The 14412-nt window shown below is 46.3% G+C and overlaps 1 protein-coding gene across 1 annotated transcript in view; it reads left to right on the top strand.

Moving 5' to 3' along the window:
• Positions 1 to 14412, top strand: part of LRRC38 (leucine rich repeat containing 38) — a gene marked incomplete at both ends in the record, with an annotated part of 33666 nt that overhangs the window by 18150 nt on the left and 1104 nt on the right. The window lies entirely within an intron of this gene.

Below are 14412 nucleotides of genomic sequence, written 5' to 3' on the forward strand. Positions count from 1 at the left end.
TTAATGACAAAAAGCACTAAGTGGCAGTTCCCGAGAGGCCAGATCAGGAGAAAGGCCTGGCTGCAGGCCTGTTTGCTGGCATGGGCGAGAGATAAATCTTACTCTGCCTTCTGCTGTGTCACCATCTATTTCGGGAGAGTGGCAGCAATTCACGCTCTCCGGCTCAGGTGTCAGCTGCTGGGGAGATGTCATCAGTCAAGGGCAGAGGACCAGGAAGGGCGGCAGCAGGCAGGGAGCCAAGCCACCCTGCACGAGGAATGGCCCATCTCTTCGGAGTGTGCCTGGTGGAAAAGAAGGAGGTGCTTCTGAAGCAAAGGAGCAGTGAACCACATTCCGCCTGGACCCAAACGAGCCAGAGCCCACTTTGTTTTAGTGGAAGGTCAATCTGTGTTGGAGGAAGACCCCTAACAAGACAGAAGGTAGGAACTCAGCTTCCCATCAGCCGTGCCTGTTCCCTGAGTTGTCTCCCTAGGAGGGGAGAAGGGTTGCACAGAATCACTTGCACTTCCTCCAGAGCCTGGAACCCCAAACACGTGGTTTTGTGGGACAGCAGGGCAGAGTGAGATGATTTGTGACTGTGGAACAGGGGCTGACCCGACTCTGTTTTCATATAATCCATTGGTTAATTGGGCCTCTTGACTGTAAACAACAAAAGCCAACTCTGGTTAATGTAAGCAAGAAAAGGACTCATTGCAGGTATGTCAGGTAATTCACAGAACTGAAGAGAAAGCTGGGGAAGCAGGCTCAGAAAAGAATGAGGCAGCCCTGGGAGTCTGGAAAGGAAAAACCAGTTGAGGAGTTCTCCAGGGCGGGGCTGCTGGATTGAACGGGCTCTGGCCGTACTTTTTGGTCAGTCCACTCAAGTTTCAGTGTATTGGGACAGAGAGACTCTGGTGAGGGGCCATGCATTTGAAGAAAGTCTCACTAAGACGTACCCATGGGGTGAGAGGTGATTGCCCAACATGAAATCTGGGAGCAGACTCCAAATGAGGAGAGATGGAGGTGAGAAGCTGAAGGATGACAAATGACTGTTACACATAAGACACCTGGACTGGGTTGAATTGCATCCTTCAAAGGGATATGTCCAAGCCCTAATGCCTGGAACCTATGAAGGTGACCTTATTTGGAAAAAGAGTCTGTCCATATAACTGAGTTAAGGATCTCGAGGTGAGATCATCCTGGATTTAGGATGGGCCCTAAATCCAATGACAGGTGTCCTTGTAAGAGAAAGAGAGAGATGTGAAAGAGATACAGAGCAGAAAGCCACAGGACGACAGAGGCAGAGATCGGAGTGATGCTCCCACAAGCCAAGGGATGCCACGAGCCACCAGGAGCTGGAAGAGGCCAGGAAGGATTCTCCCCTCGAGCCCTCAGAGGGAGCCTGGCCCTCGGGCACTTTAATTTTGGACTTCCGGCCTCAGCAACTACGAGAGAACGAATTCGTCTCAAGCCACCTGGTTTGTGATAATTTGTGACTGCAGTCCTAGGAAATACGACAACACCCAGACCCTTTAGAATGACCTCTCCCCGCGGAGTACTCTGGGCTTGGGCCACCACTGGAGGTGACGTGGGTTCCAAACTGGGTTTACAAGTTTCCTGTGCAGGTTTGGCTTAAGTCTGTGACTCACTGGGTCTCAGTATCCCCACAATAACTCGTGCAAGCATTTTTAAGACAATAGGGGAGGGTAATGGCTAACAGCATAGGCTCTGGAGTCAGACCGCCTGACTCCAAATCCTGGCTCCATCATTTCTCAGCTGGAGAACCGGAAGCAGGTAACAGAAGTAGCATTCAGCTTCTTTGTCTGCTGACCGGGGTCACTATAGTACTAGCCACAGAGCTTGTTTTATGGATTAGAGGAGTGTAGACAGTGCAATGCTTAGAAGACTATCCAGCATGTGGTAAGGCTGCAGGGGGTTATAGCTGATTTGCCCTCACTGTTTGCAGAGCTCTTTGTTCTGCTCCATCTGTGTGCAAAGAGCAGTGAATGTTTCCACCTCCCAAGAGGGAAAAGCATGGGAGAAATACATACAGCTTCTTCTTTGTCCTAGTGAGCTGCAAGGTATATGGCGATGAATTTAGGGTAAAGGACTTCTGTCCTGCAAGGGAGGGACCTGTGCTTGTCCAGCACCATCAGCCATTAGGTGGCATGGACTGTCTGTTTGGGGAGGTAGTCTAGGAACCCCTCTGTGGCCGCACAGCTAAGCCCCACTCTCCAATCCTGTCTTTATTCATACATCATTCAAAAATACTTTTGAAAGTTCTAGGTACTGGGAATACAGCAGGGAACAAAACCAAAAGCCTGACCTTCCAGAGCTGACAATTGAGTGGAGAGGGGCAGGGAAGCAGGAAATAAACAGATAGATACACATATACCATGTCAGGTGGTCCCATAGAGAAAAATAAAGCCAGGTACAGGAGATGGGGAGTGATCGTGGGGCTGGGGAGAGCATCTCTGATAAAGTGACATCTGAACAGAGACCTTAAGGAAGTGGAGTGAGCCAGGCAGAGGGAACAGGTGCAAAGGCCCTGAGGTAGGCCTGTGCCTGGGGTGTCTGAGGAATGGCAAGCAAGGTGGAGTGAGGGGTTTGCGGGAACAGTGGTAGGGATCGTGGATTTCACTTTGGGAAATATGAGGAGCCTTAGTGGCGGTGGTGGTGGGAGGTGTTGAGCAGGAGAATGATGGGATATAAGTTTTTCTGTAAAAGTCTCATTCTGGCTGCTGAAGGAAGAATTGGGGCAGCCAGTAGGGTAGACACAGGAAGACAGCATAGGCTCCTGCAGTTTTATCATAACAAAACTGATGTACTCACCTATTTCCCCTGAGTCCTGTGTCTCTCAATCATTCAGTCCTAAACTCAGGGCGGGAACTGAGTTATCTATTGAACCCACCAGCTATTACTAGTATTATTTCAGAAATCATGTGTAATAAATAGGAAGAGGTCTTCGCATCTCGGATGCACTTCACTGAAGAAGACAGAGAAATCACAAAAGTTGATACCTCCCAGCATTTTTGCCAGTAAAGAACCTATTGTATTAATGCTTCCAGACCCTGAGTTTGAAAGATTTTGTCTACCAAATGGCATGTTCGAGTAAATAGCCCCTGAGGCCTTCTCACAAACAAGTGATTGATTGGCCTTTTGACGACTAGTCCTTGCTTACAGAACCCCAGCCCACCTGCAGGACCCCGGCTGGGAACCATGCACGAGGATCCTTCTCACCCAGATATTTCTGAGTTGTTTTAGATTTTCCCAGTTTTCCTGATGTTCGTGTGCTGTGTGCCAGGCCCTGAGCTGGCAGCTGTGTCTGCAGACGTGAGAGACACAGGCCGCCCCATGGAAGAGTTGACTTTTGTGGAGGAGGTGTGGGGGGCCAGGAAGGGAGGGGTCTGATTCAGGGGAAGGGGGAACACAGGAAGCATTCAGGGCAGGCTTCCCAGAGGAGGTGTTTCCTGGATTGAGTTTTGAACAGGAGTTGGCAAACTTTCTATTAAGGGCTGGATAGTAAATATTTTAGGCCTCGTGAGCCATAGAATCTCTTGCAACTACTCAAACTTGCCATTGTAGCTCGAAAGCAGCCTTAGCTAATGTGTAAACCAGGGGGTCTGGCTGTGTTCCAGTAAGACTTTATTTACAAATACATGTGGGAGAGGGAAGGAAGGGCAATTTGGGCCTGGAGCTGTAGTTTGCAGGTGTACCTCTGGTCTTGAAGAATAAGGAAGTGGTCCCTGGGCTCTTGTTCCAGGTGGGATAGAGAGTACGTAATATGCTTCCCAAATGTGGCCTTTTATCAGTGGTCATTTTTTTCCAGGCAAAATGAGAGCAATGAGGGCACTGTGATGAGTGTTTTTTAAGGCCAGTGTATTAACTGATTTGCTGTTATCCTCCCTTTCTTAACTTTAATGGTGTACCAATGTTCTCTCTTTTACAAAATGATGATGGCGTGTGTGTGTTTAATGTCCTGAGAAGAATTATCAGCTGCAGCCCTGTGTCAGTCTCCTCTATTTCTTATTTTAATTAATTAATTTATTTAGTTATTTATTATTTTTTGCGGTACATGGGCCTCTCACTGTTGTGGCCTCTCCCGCTGCGGAGCACAGGCTCCGGACGCGCAGGCTCAGCGGCCATGGCTCACGGGCCCAGCCGCTCCGTGGCATGTGGGATCTTCCTGGACCCAGGCACGAATCTGCGTCCCCTGCATCGGCAGGCGGACTCTCAACCACTGTGCCACCAGGGAAGCCCTATTTCTTATTTTAAAAAATTTTTGTACCATTATGTAAAAGTCAAAAGCCGGAGGATCATAGCTGTAGACTCTAGGCTTCTGAGAGATCTTAGTCACAGGCGGATGGTCTTACCCTAAACTTATGCCCATGCCTTGCAGTCCCTGGCCGCCTCTGGGATGCAGGACAGGCAGAAACACTGCCCCAGGGGGTTACAAACTCACATGCCTGCACAGGGACCAGCAGGTGGCATGAATGAGTGAGCAGGCTCGCAGCATGTGTCCTGTCGCATTAGGGCAGCCTGACAGTTGTCTCCATGTGACAACATTGCCTTATCTGCTGATTTGAATGTTTTTTTAGATTCTTAAGATAAAAGACCACTATTGTTGCTTTGACAAAAAAAAAAAAATCTTTTGCAATCTGAGCCTGGCTCAGCGTTGCCATCCTTTAATCTCTTAATCCAGATTCTCAGATCCTGGCCATGACACTCCATCGACTCCACACACAGCCACTGTGGCAGCCATTTGGGAAGATATTGTATTTGGGGGTCGCTATTCTAGCCCAGGAGGGCGCCTCTAATGTCATTCTCACCCACACTTCCAGATTCCATCCGGGCCTCTTGCCTGCAATGCCTTTCTCATTCCTCCCCAGTAATCCCCTGAACTCAAAGGTATGTGTTCATTCCATAAATATGGATGAGTATTACCAGACCTTCCACACACCCTGGCTCTTCATTCTCTGAATTTGTAAAGCCCAAAGTCGATTCTCAATCATATATTGTCTTCCTTCCCCATTGCTTGATGTATTTTAGTTTGGGCTCCTCTGTCAGATTATAAACTTCCTGAGGCTGAGGATGTCACTTTCTCCAGCGTTACAGACAACATAGAGTGACGGGAAAAACACAGGCTTTGGAGTAAAACAAAGTGAGAGGATAGTTTGAATTTGGGCTTCCCTATTTAACAGTACATGAATTGCCAAAGATTTCTGAGACCTGCTTCCTCAGCTATGAATTGAGGATAATGCCACTCACCTCCCAGTTGGAGGTCAGCTATAAATGACGTGTGTTAAGGGGTGTGCACTGCATCAGAACGTAACGGGTGCTCAATAAATGCTACCCACCCCCTGCACACACATTCTTCCCAGTTTAGGGCGTGGATGAAGGCGCAGGAAGTAGTAGGTGAATGATACTGGATTGAGAGATATGCCTAGTCTTCCTTTTCAGAAATCTGCCCAGTGTGCCTCTGGGTCCCCCCCAGGGTTTCTCAGCCCTGTTTTCTACCCAGGTTTGACTTACCTGGGACCAACCTTTTGCAACATGGCTGCTAATCCTTGATGAAATGCCCCATGCAGGCTGTTTAGGAGACTATGGCCTTCATTTAAAAAGAAGGAGCAGGCCAATAAACACATGAAAGGATGCTGGATATCACTAGTCAGTAGAGAAATGCAAATCAAAACCACCAGGAAAATGAATACTACTTCACTTCCATTAGGATGGCCATTTTTTTAAGTGTAAAATAACACGTGTGGGCAAGGATATAGAGAAATTGGAACCCTTGTGCACTGTTTTTGTTTTTTTAAAATATTTATTTATTTATTTATATTTATTTGGTTGTGCTGGGTCTTAGTTGCGGCAGGCGGGCTCCCTAGTTGCAGCTCCAAGGCTCCTTAGTTGCGGCTCACCAGCTCCTTAGTTGCAGCACATGGGCTCCTTAGTTGCAGCAGGCGGGCTCCTTAGTTGTGGCTCCAGGGCTCCTTAGTTGATGCTCATCAGCTCCTTAGTTGCAGCACATGGGCTCCTTAGTTGCGGCAGGTGGGCTCCTTAACTGCAGCTCATGGGCTCCTTAGATGCGGCTCACCAGCTCCTTAGTTGTGACATGCAAACTCTTAGTTGCGGCATACATATGGAATCTAGTTCCCTGACCAGGGATCGAACCCGGGCCCCCTGCATTGGGAGTGCAGAGTCTCATCCACTGCGCCACCACGGAAGGCCCCCCCTTGTGCACTGTTTATGGGAGTATAAACTGTGTAGCCATAGCGGAAATCACTATGGTGGTTCATCAAAAAATTAAATGTAGAATTACAATCTGATCTCTCAATTCCACTTCTCAGTTATATACCTAAAAGAATTGAAAGCAGAGACTTCAACAAGTCTACTGTATGCCAAGGTTTATAGCAACATTATTTACAATAGCCAAAAGGTGGAGACAACCCAAGTGCCCATCAGTAATGAATGGATAAACAAAATGTGGTGTCGCCATACAATGGAATATTATTCAGCCTTAAAAAAGAAGGAACTTCTGGGGCTTCCCTGGTGGCGCAGTGGTTGAGAGTCTGCCTGCCGATGCAGGGGACATGGGTTCATGCCCCGGTCCGGGAAGATCCCACATGCCGCGGAGCGGCTGGGCCCGTGAGCCATGGCCACTGAGCCTGCGCATCTGGAGCCTGTGCTCCGCAACGGGAGAGGCCGCAACAGTGAGAGACCCGCCTACCGCAAAAAAAAAAAAAAAGAAGGAACTTCTGATACATGCTATAACATGGCTGGACCTCGCAGACATTATGCTAGGTGAAATAAGCCAGGCACAAAATGACAAATATTGTATGATTCCACTTATATGAGTAGGCAATTCATGGAGACAGAAAGTAGGGAGTGGTTGCCAGGGGCTGGGAATGAGGCAAGGGGAGTTACGGTTTAATGGGTACAGAGTTTGGGGGATGACAAAGTTTTGGAAATAAATAGTGGTGATGGTCATACATCATGGTATATGTACTTAATGCCAATGAATTTATACACTTAAAAATAGTTAAAATGATAACCACTATGTTATGCATATTTTACCAAAATTTTAAAAATACAAAGAATAAGACAGAAGGAAAGGAAAGGGAGGAGGAGGAGGGAGGAGACAGAGGAAGAGCAGAGAAGGAGCCTCCACTGGCTCTGTAGTCAGGATGACTCTGGACATGCAGATCTTTCTGGCATTAAGGATCCTTAACGAGTTCCACCTCCCTATCTCAGATGTCTTGAGCAAGTAGAGGAAAGGAGAGTTTCATTTAAATTTCTGCCTCATCCTAATGTAATTAGAGGAGCATCTCTCCTGCTGCTGCTGCAAGTGTAGAGAGCACTGTGATGGCCGATTTTCTGTGTCAACTTGACTGGGTCGTGGGTGCCCTGATATCTGGTCAGACATTATTCTGGGTGTGTCTGTGAGGGTGTTTGGGGATGAAATTAACACTTGAATCAGTAGACTGAGTAAAGCAGACGACCCTTCCTAATGTGGGTGGACCTCATCCAATCAGTTAAAGGCCTGATTACAGCAAAAAGGCTGACCCTCTTTCGAGTAGGGGGGAACCCCTCCTGCATGACTGCATAGGGCTGGGACATCAGTTCCTTCTTGCCTTCGGATAGAACGGTAACACTGGCCCTCCCTGGGTCCTGAGCCAGTGGGCATTCATACTGTAACTATACCACCAGCTTTCCTGGGTCTCCAGCTTCCCGACTGCAGGTCTTGGGACTTGTCAGCTCCATAGTTCCATGAGCCAATTCCTTATAATAAGTATCTCCGTGTATACTCATCCTATTGGTTCTGTTTCTTTGGAGAATCCTGACTAACAAAGCCACCCTCATCAGATACCGGGAGTCAGGCCTGCTCACAATTTGAAACCTTGAAAATCTGAATGATACTAACAGTGGCTTTTTCAAGCTTGAATGGTGGCCAGGCACCCTGGTAAGAGCTTTTCAGATATCCCCTCACTACATGCTCAGAGCATCATCACAAGGCAGTGCTTGGGGAGACAGGGCCTGGGCCAGGATCATAGGATATCAGGAGGTAGAGCCAGGGCCCCCCCGGGGGTCTGTTCGAACACTCACAGGATGGTTTCCCTCCACATCTGCACTTCACAGTACCCACAGAGCACTTCTCCTTACCAGGGAGAGGCTATGCCAGCACCTTGACCTTTCCAGGTCAGGGCCTGGGGACCAGGAGGGTTGCTGGAGAGTTCCAGAACATCTCTTTAAAACACGATTGCAACAAAAAGAATAAAATACCTAGGAAAAACCTACCTAAGGAGACAAAAATCTGTATACAGAAAAGTATAAGACACTGATGAAAGAAATTAAAGATGATACAAACAGATGGAGAGATATACCATGTTCTTGGATTGGAAGAATCAACATTGTGAAAATGACTATACTACCCAAAGCAATCTACAGATTCAATGCAATCCCTATCAAACTACCGATGGCATTTTTCACAGAACTAGAACAAAAAATTGCACAATTTGTATGGAAACACAAAAGATCCCAAATAGCCAAAGAAATCTTGAGAAAGAAAAATGGAGCTGGAGGAATCAGGCTCCTGGACTTCAGAATATACTACAAAGCTACAGTAATCAAGACAGTATGGTACTGGCACAAAAACAGAAATATGGATCAATGGAATAGGATAGAAATCTCAGAGGTAAACCCATGCATATATGGTCACCTTATTTTGATAAAGGACGCAAGAATATACAATGGAGAAAAGACAGCCTCTTCAATAAGTGGTGCTGGGAAAATTGGACAGCTACATGTAAAAGAATGCAATTAGAATGCTCCCTAACATCATACACAAAAATAAACTCCAAATGGATTAAAGACCTAAATATAAGGCCAGACACTATAAAACTCTTAGAGGAGAACATAGGCAGAACACTCTATGACATAAATCACACCAAGATCCTTTTTGGCCCACCTCCTAGAGAAATGGAAATAAAAACAAAAATAAACAAATGGGACCTAATGAAACTTAAAAGCTTTTGCACAGCAAAGGAAAACATAAACAAGACCAAAAGACAACCCTCAGAATGGGAGAAAATATTTGCAAATGAAGCAACTGACAAAGGATTAATATCCAAAACTTATAAGCAGCTCATGCAGCTCAATATCAAAAAAACAAACAACCCAATCCAAAAATGGGCAGAAGACCTAAATAGGCATTTCTCCAAAGAAGAAATACAGATTGCCTACAAACACATGAAAGGATGCTCAACATCCCTAATCATTAGAGAAATGCAAGTCAAAACTACAGTGAGGTATCACCTCACACCCGTCAGAGTGGCCATCATCAAAAAATCTACAAACAATAAATGCTGGAGAGGGTGTGGAGAAAAGGGAGCCCCTTGCACTGTTGGTGGGAATGTAAACTGATACAGCCACTATGGAGAACAGTATGGAGGTTCCTTAAAACACTTAAAATAGAACTACCATACGACCCAGCAATCCCACTACTGGGCATATACCCTGAGAAAACCATAATTCAAAAAGAGTCATGCACGATGTTCATTGCAGCTCTATTTACAATAGCCTGGACATGGAAGCAACCTAAGTGTCCATCGACAGATGAATGGATAAAGAAGATGTGGCACATATATACAGTGGAATATTACTCAGCCATAAAAAGGAACGAAATTGAGTTATTTGTAGTGAGGTGGATGGACCTAGAGTCTGTCATACAGAGTGAAGTAAGTCAGAAAGAGAAAAACAAATACCATATGCTAACACATATATATGGAATCTAAAAAAAAAAATGGTCATGAAGAACCTAGGAGCAGGACAGGAATAAAGACGTAGACCTACTAGAGAATGGACTTGAGGGCCCGCAAGAGGGAAGGGTAAGCTCAGACAAAGTGAGAGAGTGGCATGGACATACATACACTACCAAATGTAAAATAGACAGCTATTGGGAAGTGGCCACATAGCACAGGGCGATCAGCTCAGAGCTTTGTGACCACCTAGAGGGGTGGGATAGGGAGGGTGGGAGGGAGACGCAAGGGGGAGGAGATATGGGAATATATGTATATGTATAGCTGATTCATTTTGTTATAAAGCAGAAACTAACACACCATTGTAAAGCAATTATACTCCAATAAAGATGTTTAAAAAAAAAGAAAGAAAGGAATGCTCTACACCATAAAAAAAAAAAAAAATAGAAGCTGCCTGGAGGAGGGAACTTGTTCTGAGGCCCTGGGTGGGGCTGGTGCAGCCTTAGGTCTCCCTGCCTGGGAAAGTGGGTGGGACCGCATAGTGGCTGGTGTCAGTCTAGGCTCTGTCTGTTTCCTGGCGGTGTGGCCTTGGGCAAGTCACTTGACTTCTCTGTGTCTCACTTTGAACACCTGTAAAGTGGGGATGACTAGAGGCTCCTCTTTGGGTGGGTCTGAGGATTCAGTGAGCTAATGTGTATAAAGCCCGAAGAGCAGGGCCTGGCACACATGAAGTGCCCCATAAATACTGGTTCTTGTTTACTATTCTTCACTCAGACAGCTGAGGAGGTGGGCTCAGAAAAGGAGGGAGAACATTCCAAATGAAGTAGGGACATCACATGGACTCCCCTCCTCCCCTCCACGGCTCATGACCAGCCATCCTCCCTCTGTCCCTCCGGGCCTCCCCCCCAGAGACCCCTACCCTGCACTCTCCTCGCAATTTCTCTCCAGCTTTCACTGGACCTCTTGTGCGACTTCTCACTCTCTCTCCTAAAATATCACTATTTGTGCTTGTGTCCTGCTGCCCCTATTAGACCTAAGTTCCTTGAGGCCAGGACTGCGTCTTCCTCTTTTTTTCTCCTCCCTCCCTCCCTCCCTCCCTCCCTCCCTTCCTCCCTCCCTCCCTCCCTCCCTCCCTCCCTCCCTCCCCCCTCCCCCCTTCCTGTCTTCTTTCTTTTCTCCTTTCTTTCTCTCTCTCCTTTCTTTTCTTTTCTTTTTTTGGTATCTAACATTAAGCTTTACCCATTTTGTTTAATGCATGAATTAAAAAGCCATTTAACAGCTAAATGTCTGCCTAGTAGCCAAGAGCAGCCCTGCCTTAGAAGCTTACCTACTTAGCTGAGCATTTCAGTCTAAAGCAGCGGTTCTCAACCAGGGAATTCTGTCTCCTTCCCCGACCTCCTCCTGGGGACATGTGGCACTGTCTGGAGACATTATTGATTGTCACACTGGGTGGGGATGCTACTGGCATCTCGTGGGTAGGGGACAGGGATAATGATAAACATCCTGCAGTATATAGGACAGCCTCCTACCTCAAAGAATTATCCAGGCCCGGATGTTGGTAGCGCTGAGGTTGAGAAACCCTGGTCTAGAGTAGCTCCAGCAGGAGAGAAGAGGGGACCCCAAAGTCAGATTACTCCAACTCCTGAGTTCTGCAGTTGGCCTTGACTGTGTCCTTACAGCAGCCGGCAGTGGTGCCCTGCCCCCCTCTGCTGGGTCCTGCTGACTCTCTTTTCTCTGCCCTTTGTGAGCTACGAAAACGCATTAAGTCAGTGTATCTTGTGATGGCTCCATTGAGCGTGGGTCCAGAGCCTCCCACTCCTGGTGGGCTTGTGTGTGGGGTTTTTCAAGCAAGCCTGCTTCCTCTAGCCACAGAGAAATGTGATATGACAGTTTGTAAAAGTGTCGCTTTGTAAAAATGCCAGGCGTAATCTCAAGGCACAAAGAACACCGTAGAAATCAAAAGCGACTTGAGGAGTAATGGCCAGCAAAGATTGGATTCAAATGGCAGGCTCTGTGGGCTTGTGTTGTTTTGTTGGGGTGGTGTTTGCCAGTTAATACAGCTCATTGAAAAAATGACTTCTAGACCTTTTCTCTCTTTAATAATGACCTGTACGGGTTTGAAAATGGCAAATATTATCTTCATTTTAGAAACTGACCTTCACGTAGTCCAATGGTGTCCGTCTTTTTTATTTTTGTAACATCTTTGGCTGGCGGGGAGGGGTGGGGTGGATGTTAAGAAGAGGCAGGTCAATTGATTTTCCTGCTTTTCCATTGAAAAAAATAATGTCTGCAAGGGAACCCCACAATAACTCTTCATAAAGCTCTCCTGTTCTGTTCAAATGCATTTAAAATGCTCAGAAGTAAACAAAAGCTTGGCTTAAGAAAAGAAATTGTCAAAAACGTAGTCAAGTGTAAACTGGAGAAACCTGCAGAGCTTTGGTCCAGCTAATTCCTTGGATATCTAAGGTAGGCATCCATTCAGGGAGAGGAGGGAACGTGAGTATGGTTGCTGAGCAACAGTTCCCATGGGGAGAAGAGCATCAGTGGGTTGGCTATAGACTGCATAAAAGATGGGTCAGGACAGACGGAAGGAGGAAGCTCGGTCATTCTTCCTCCACCTTCTGTTTCTGAGCTAGAAGGGAAGATACACAATAAAGACCCAAAGGGTGGTGGCAGGATTGCTGTGCAATTAGCAGGGCTGCTCTTTGCAGAACAGAAACCAGCTAATTAGTGAGGTGTGAGGAATCATTCTAACTTTCAGATTATGCTAGATATGGGTTGAAGGCAGCTTTCTGAAACCAGGAAGCACTGAAAAAGAATAATTGAAGGTTTCCTGAGAACTGCAAGGATGCCAAAGATACACAGAAATTGCAGGCAGGTGAGCTTAATGTCAAAACGGTGTCTTCACATCCCTGTGAAGCTGTGTTGCTGAAGGCAAGGTGTGTAAATTCTCTGTGCTTCAGTTTTCTCATTCATAAAATGGGTGAATAATAGTTGTTGTGAGAATTAAGAGTTAATATGCATATAGAACTTAGAACAGTGTTTGCATGTAGTAAGTGCAATATGAATATTAGGTACTTTTATTTTTCTCTCCTCTTCCAGATCAAAGACAGGTCTGACCTTTTTATGCATTTTAATATCATGCATTTTCTTATATTCGAAGTTTGTGAAATTATGACAGTAACTTGACTTTGTATGTAGTTCATATTGTATATCCATCAGGATGTGCAGATTATGCTTGATAACGAACAGTCTTTAGAGCTTAATACTAACACAAGTCTGTATCTTTTGTTCTTGTCCAGTGAGGATTGTTTTTAGTCTACTAGGGTTGCCATAACAAAATACCACAGATTGGGTGGCTTAAACAACAGAAATTTATTTTATCACAGTTCCAGAGGCTAGAAGTCCAAGATCAAGGTGTGTGCAGGCTTGGTTTCTGCTGAGGCCTGTTTTCCTGGCTTGCAGATGGCCACCTTCTCACTGTTTCTTCACATGGCCTTTCCTCTATGCACACACAGAGAGAAAGAGAGAGCTCTCTGTTATCTCTTCCTCTTCTTATAAAGACACCAATCCTATTGATCAGGGCCCCACCCTTATGACCCCATTTAACCTTAATTACCTCCCTAGAGACCCTATGTCCAAATATAGTCACATTGGAGGTTAGGGCTTCAACATATGAATTTGGGGTGGGGGGAGATACAATCCAGTCCATAACAGGATTGGGGGTGGAGGTGGGTCTTTCTTCATAGTATTTATTTGAAGACCCTGGTTCTCAGGGGCTTCATCTCAGCACATGCCCATCTCTCCCGCCCCAGCTCATGCTGAATGAACTCACTCTGATGCCCCAGTTGCACGGTTCCCCGAACTCCGAGTTCTTTGCCAGCTTCCTTCTTCTCTACCTGGACTGTTCTTCCATAACTGCTTCCATCTCATCCTTTAGACCTTAGTTGACACCCTATCTACAGATGGTCCTTTGTCCCAGGCAAGCCTCAGCTTTAGGCTCCTACGAGTAAGTAGAAGGGGTAAAATTCACCGGCCTGCAGTTCTCGTAGCTGCCCTCCCATTTCACTTGATGGTAGATGGGGTACCCCGAGGGGAACCGCTAACTGATAGAGGAGCAGTCATACAGTGATATCTCTAAAATGCCGTGAATCCATTACACTAGGAACATGTCCCTCACCCCCAGGTGACCGACAACTGCTGTCACCACCACTCCTCTTGGTGGCAGCCATGAGAAGACAGTGTTGGCTTCCTGTGCCCCGGCCCCTCTCTTCCTGACTTTCCTCTCCAGCCCCACACCTGCTTTCTGTTCCTTTTGGAGGCACAGTGGCTGCAGACCAGGTCTCTGGAGACAATGGTTTGAGTTAGAGTCCAAGCTAGGCCACTTACTAGCTGTGCCACTTTGGACAAGTTACTTTACCTCTCTGAGCCTGTTTCCTCATCTGTAAAATGGGGATGATGGCAGGACCTATCTCACAGAGTTGTGAGGATTAAACTATTTATGATGTGTGAAGTGCTTAGAACAGTGCCTGGCCCATGGTAAGCTCTAGATTGCATTTATTGCTGTTGCTATGAAGCACTGTCTCAGCACATACCCAGGTGTAACATTTGCTTTGAACTGTGGATTTGAAACTTCTTTTTAAATTAGCCAAACACTTTTCAAGTGAGATCTTAAAGG

The sequence above is a fragment of the Leucopleurus acutus genome (genome assembly GCF_964270905.1).
Source record: "Leucopleurus acutus genome assembly, chromosome: 2".
NCBI classification, from domain to species: Eukaryota; Metazoa; Chordata; class Mammalia; order Artiodactyla; family Delphinidae; genus Leucopleurus; species Leucopleurus acutus.